This window comes from Pleurodeles waltl, chromosome 10 (genome assembly GCF_031143425.1).
Source record: "Pleurodeles waltl isolate 20211129_DDA chromosome 10, aPleWal1.hap1.20221129, whole genome shotgun sequence".
In the NCBI taxonomy this organism is placed as follows: Eukaryota; Metazoa; Chordata; class Amphibia; order Caudata; family Salamandridae; genus Pleurodeles; species Pleurodeles waltl.
In genome coordinates this window covers 597,173,069-597,179,997 of record NC_090449.1, presented here as the reverse complement: position 1 = coordinate 597,179,997, position 6,929 = coordinate 597,173,069, and positions in this window count along the sequence as shown.

Below are 6,929 nucleotides of genomic sequence, written 5' to 3'. Positions count from 1 at the left end.
TCATCCCTGCTTCTCATCCCTACTTCTCTTCCATCATCTCTACTTCTCATCCCTCATCCCTGCTTCTCATCCCTACTTCTCATCCATCATTCCTACTTCTCATGGCTCAGCCATCATCCCTGCTCCTCATCCATCATCTCTACTCCTCATTCCTCATCCCTCTGTCATACCAACACATTTTCAGTTTTGTGAAACACACCTTCACACTGATTGGTTTGTAACAGCCAATCAGAGTTATGAGAGAGAGCTGCATTCTTACAGCTCTGCTGGTTTGAGAAATACAAGGAGTCCACAGCTAGGGCCATAAATCAGCTCTTGGAGAAAGTTTTATACAGTTCTGAAAATCTTTCTGGTTTCAGAAAAGAAAACAAACAGCTCTCAGAGATAAAAACAGCCTCAGATTTAAACTTTTGATTTGTTGAAAATAAAAAGCAGGTTCAGATTTAAATATTTTATTTGTTACAAATGAAAATGAAACCAGAAAAGGTTTGGATGAACTGGATTGCACTGTCACCAGAGTTGATTTTAAACATTTTGTTTCTACATATGAAACTGAAACCAGAAAGGTTTTCGGTTGAACTGTAGATGACCTGTATAACCCTTTCTCCAAGAGCTGGTTTATGGCCCAGGCTGTGCACTCCTTGTATTTCCCAAAACAGCAGAGCTTTCTGCAGAGGCCTGTGCAAACAGAAAAACACTGAGTTAATAAAATGAAATATTGTGCAGCCTTGAATTCACTGGAAACAAACACACAGTTGCATTTCCTCTCCTCCCTCTTCACCCACCATGTGCAATGAGGAGGCTGTTTTACATTGAAATAGAATGCAGCTCTCTCTCAAACTCTGATTGGCTGTTCCCAACCAATCAGTGTGAAGGTGTGTTTCACAAAACTGAAAATGTGTTGGTGTGACTGAAGGATGAGGAAGGAGGAGTAGGGATGATGGATGAGGAGTAGGGATGATACTGAGGCATGAGAAGTAGGAATGATGGAAGATGGATGAGGGGTAGGGATGAGAAGCAGGGATGATGGATGAGAAGCAGGGATGATGGAAGAGAAGTAGGGTTGAGAAGCAGGGATGAGGAGTAGGGATGATGGATGAGAAGTAGGGATGATGTATGAGAAGCAGGGATGATGGATGAGAGGTAGGGATGATGGATGAGAAGTGAGAAATAGGGATGATGTAAAATGGATGAGAAGCAGGGATGATGGAAGAGAACCAGGGATGATGGATGAGAAGTAGGGGTGATGGATGAGAAGTAGGGATGATGTATGATGGATGAGAAATAGGGATGATAGATGAGAAGTAGGGATGATAGATGAGAAGTAGGGATGATGGAAGAGAAGCAGGGATGATGGATGAGAATTAGGGATAATGGATGAGAAGCAGGGATGAGACGCAGGGATGAGAAGTAGGGATGATGGAAGAGAAGTAGGGATGATGGATGAGAAATAGGGATGAGATGCAGGGATGAGAAGTAGGGATGATGGAAGAGAAGCAGGGATGATGGATGAGAAGTAGGGATGATGGATGAGAAGCAGGGATGAGACACAGGGATGAGAAGTAGGGATGATGGAAGAGAAATAGGGATGATGGATGAGAAGTAGGGATGATGGATGAGAAGTAGGGATGATATATGATGATGAGAAGTAGGGATGATGGATGACAAGTAGGGATGATGGAAGAGAAGCCGGGATGATGGATGAGATGTAGGGATGATGTATGATGGATGAGAAGTAGGGATGATGGATGAGAAGCAGGGTTGAGAAGTAGGAATGAGGAGTGAGGAATGAGGATGTCCTAAAGTGGATACTGTACTTTAGACCATCGATATGTCTCTTCTCGAACGAATTGGTGAGTTTCTGTGTGTATGTGGTTGTGTAAATGGCTGAGAGGTGAATGCAGGAATGAGTTAATGGTTGGATGAATGACTGGATGATGGATGACTATGTGAGTGAGTGCGTAGCTTCATGAATACATCGGGTGGAAGTGCATATGTAAATGAATGGTTGAATGAGTGCAATGATGGAGGCTGGGTGAATGAGTGAGTGTGTTAACGAATGAATAGACCTGTGAGTGCCTCAATGGATTCTGCATGGATAGATGAGTGATTGGGCAGGCAAATAGGTGAGAGATTGTATTATTGAGTGAGTGTATGAATGGCTCAATGGACGTGCAAGATGAACATTGACTGCACTGATGGATGGGTGAATTGGCTGTCCATCCACTCACACATGCATTGATCTTCCAATCTGTCTATCCTCCATCCATTCACTCATCTCTTCATCAAACCACACATTCGTCTGCCCATCCTTTCACCGGCGTATACCGGCCCAGCAACCATGTAAGGATCCCTTTATACACCACAGTGAAGCACTCATCTATTCATTCATGGATCCACTCACACTCAAGCATCAATGGTCATCCGCTCACACGGTCACATATTATAGATTCAGCTATGAATGCGTGTGTGACAGTATCCGTATAGGGTGTGGTTGTATGTGTATTTCCATATATTCTCTCTACGTTTGTATTTTCCCCTGTAAGTGTGTTTCCTTTTTCCAAATCTGCTTCCTTTTTAACAAATAACCATGAATAGTACATTTACAAATACGTATGGCATGACACAGGATAAAGAACAGCAGGCATCATATAAGGAAAGATTTCACACAGTCAAACATAGCAGACTATTGAGCAACATGGAGGAAAAATTAGGAGAAAATTCTAACTTTTGACCCCATAGCTTCACACGTTTCTAGGTACATCTGTGGGATATTAAGACGAATTCCTGAGCACTGGCGGAATAGCACGTGCCTCCGATCCATTCGTTAAGCAGAGACCCTCCAGAAGTTCCACAATGTGCCGCTACATCTCTCTTTTCCACAATTAGACCTTTTAATCAGAGCACCTGTACCGTTAGCCCACCTTCTCATACAGTGGAGCAGCTGTGCCATTTTAGGGACGTTTACAACGCGTCTGTCAGTGTATCATGTCAGGTGCATCAGCCCAGTTCTGCTGGATCTTAGAGCACATCTATACTGTATGAAAGAATGTGCCTGTTTCTTTTGTACATTGCAGATAGTTAGGGATTGATCCTCTCTGTAATGAACCCTATTGAAGTATTTCAGCTTTATCAACCAAAACTTTATTGACGAAGCCAGGTTGCAGGGGCCATTGTTGCAATGGTCCTGTCAGCCTTCTCTAGTGTCCCTGGGTCCTATTTCCATTTGGCTGTCAGACGGGGTTTAATGTGTCGGGGTGTTAGTTTCTAGAGTTTTGTACATCACAGAGATTTCATTTTGATGTACTCTGGTCATCATAACCTTAGATTCCAGCGGACTTAATTGAGGGAGTGAGCAAGGTATCTCTCTGTAGGCAGTGTTTAATTTGTAAATAAATGTGCCAAGGTCCTCGTCAAGAGGCTATGCAGCTTGCATCACCCATTAACCCTGCCAGCTCCTCCAATGTAAGTAGCAACACAACTACTAACCATCACACACCTACAAGTGTGACATTTCAGATTATTCCAGACCCCCAAAGCTGTAGGAATGGCTTGGGCAGCAGGTATTAGCCATTTTAATGTTTATTGAGGTAATAAACAACTGTTGCGGTGTTCATCTCTAAATTAGACAAACATCTCCACCATGTGGCAGATTGTCATAAGTGCTGGTGCTGAGCACTTGAAACCACCAGCTCAAATTAAGCACTGTCTGTGGGCCTCCAAGGCATGTCACAGCTCTAGATATTGATAAAATGGTGTCCTGTACAATGAAAGTTACGCCACAAGATGGTTGAACATTTTTATGTTGTTGCCTCCCATGCATCTCCCAGTTAGGAAATGTCAATCATGTCTGAGGCTCTAAAACCTTTCAGATCTGCCACTTGTGCTTGTGCTATAACAGGGTTTCACCTGTTGGGAGAACTGGCCATCTAACCCACACCAGTCTATGGTAAGAGCACAATGTTATTTTAGGATCCAGGGGTAGATCTGTGCGCCTCACTGTCCCATACAGATGGTGAACCGGGACATATCAGTTCAGCTGATCCAACTCAAATCGGATTCCAGGGTTGTAACAATCTATAAATATCCAGTCATTGACACTGGCTATTTGGGACACCCTGTAATACAGTTTAATTTTCTTAAGGCTTAGTCCTCCTTCCTGTGGCGACATCCCACATTTAGTGAAGGATGTGCATGCTGGCCCACTTGCCCACAGAGAGGTCCTGGGTGATAGCTGCGGTTTATTGATGGAGTGCATAGAGTTCATAAGGATAATTCAGCATTACATAGAGACGCCGTGGGATAAAATCATCTTTAAAAAAAGTGCTTCATCGAACAACAGATAGCATCAACTTGCTCCACACTTCCATATTTCACCGTACTCATTTGAAAAGTGGTTCGATATTTAATTCCTAACATTTCTGCTGGACTTTTCCAACATAAATATCTAGGTATTTAAAATGATCAGTTGCACACTTAAGTTTCATAGTGGTTGGGGATCTGGAGTACAGGCCTGTAACAGGTACAAACATAGTTTTATCCCATTTCACACCAAGACTGGAGGCCTACACATATATCTTCAGCTTTTCCTTCAATCTTGGTACAGAATTCTCCATGTCTTGGATACAGAGGGGCTTATTGTCCAAATAAAGGGTGATTCTACCCTTATAATGATTACTCCATCTACATTTTTTAAGTTGCACATCTTTACTAATCCACTTTATATGTAGTTTGATTGCAAGTGGAAAAAGGAGGGGTGATAAGTGACTTCTCTGCCAGGCGTCCAGTTCACCCTGTCCTGAGCCCACCAGGCAGTATAAAGCATATTGACATAATTGTGGAACAGGGGCTAACATTCAGACTGGCCAATAAGTGAAAAATAAGAGGCCAATGGACCAAACAGAAGTCCTTCTCAAGGTCCACAAGGACCAGAGCACTGGGTTCATCAAGATAGACAGCGAAGGAAATGGCACTTACCAAGCCGTCACATTAAATCACTTTGGTCTGGGTGGACAAGGGTGGTGATTACTCCAATCTGCCAATTGGCAAGGGCTTTTGTTAGTATTTTGGTCTTGATTTTAATGAAAGAGATGCACTGCTATTAGGAGAAGGAAGTCAGAAGTTTGTCAGATTTCAATATTACTTCGACAGTGGCCTCTTGTAGGTCGTAAGGCATGAGCAGCTTTCTCGCACAATGCAAGTATATGTGGGGCCAGGAGGAAGGCATACCTTTCAAAAGTATTCTGCTAAGAAGCCATTAGAACCCAGCATTTTCCCAGTATGTATGCTTTCGAGTGCCTCCAGGGGCTCATCATTAGATAGAAGGATTACAAGAGCCACTCTGTCGATGCTAGAGAGCTTGGGTATCATTATGGGGGTCATTCTGACCCCGGCGGTCTCAGACCGCCGGGGCCAGGGTCGGCGGGAGCACCGCCGACAGACCGGCGGTGCCCCGCAGGGCATTCTGACCGCGGCGGTTCGGCCGCGGTCAGACAAGGAAAACCGGCGGTCTCCCGCCGGTTTTCCGCTGCCCTTGGAATCCCCCATGGCGGCGCAGCTTGCTGCGCCGCCATGGGGGATTCTGACACCCCCTACCGCCATCCTGTTCCTGGCGGTTCGCCCGCCAGGAACAGGATGGCGGTAGGGGGTGCCGCGGGGCCCCTGGGGGCCCCTGCAGTGCCCATGCCAATGGCATGGGCACTGCAGGGTCCCCCGTAAGAGGGCCCCACTGTGTATTTCAGTGTCTGCAATGCAGACACTGAAATACGCGACGGGTGCAAACTGCACCCGTCGCACCCCTGCAACTACGCCGGCTCAATTCTGAGCCGGCGTCCTCGTTGCAGGGGCATTTCCTCTGGGCCGGCGGGCGCTCTTTTGGAGAGCGCCCGCCGGCCCAGAGGAAATGTCTGAATGGCCGCCGCGGTCTTTTGACCGCGGTGCGGTCATTTGGCGGCTCCCTCCAGGCGGGCGGCTCCCGCCACCCGCCGGGCTCAGAATGAGCACCTATGTCATTTATTATAAGGTTTTCTATTTCTGCTCTGTGGGATCTTGAGCTTTGTAGATCGGCATGTGAAAATGGGCAAATGCCACCGTAGTATTCACAGGCCCCCTGAAAAATTCTTCGGGTAGGTTATAAACTGAAGGCAGCCCATGCCAGTTTGGCCAGGTCAAGCAGCTTTTATCTCAGCGGTTGCTTACGAACTCGCAAGAAGCGGAGCGTGCCTTCACTGTGTATCACTGACAGTTTTACTTCTAAAATATTGATTACTTCATTGAGAAATGTCACCTCCTTCCTTCTATCTCTCTCTCTCAACCAGCAAGGAAGGATGTCACCTGTCCCTGGAGAATTGTTTAGTGGGAGTCACAGATCAAGATGACTGAAGAGAAGGAGCCAAAATTTAACCCAAAGATCGTAGAGGTCCCCTGCTGGAGATATTCCGCGAAGGCATTGTCTCGCAGCCATCAGGGATTTACACACAAATTCCTCTGTCCCCTGCTTGGGGCAAACAATGTTGATCTTCACATGGAATGGTTGGACTGGCACTTGGGGACAATGCAAACATCAACAACGTAATTCTTATACACTTTTGGAGTAAAAAAGTAGTCAAGTCAAATGAACAAGTGAAAGATGGGCAAATGATATGTGTATGCATGCTCTCAAAGGTTTCTTGATCTTTAGGGGCCTCACATCGCCAGTGATCATAACCAATCCAAAAGAATGTTAGCCTTACACAGCGCAACCGGGCCTTGGGTCTCTCTGTGAGGATCTCAGACTATGTTGAAGGCACCGCCGATTATGATCATGTCACGGAAAGGCTGGCGGAAAGGCAGTGCTTGGGGTCACAGGAAGATCCCTGCACTGCCCACGATCATGTCCCCCCACCAGCACCCTTGGAATGCTCATTCCGAGGATGCTGGTGTGCGACAGC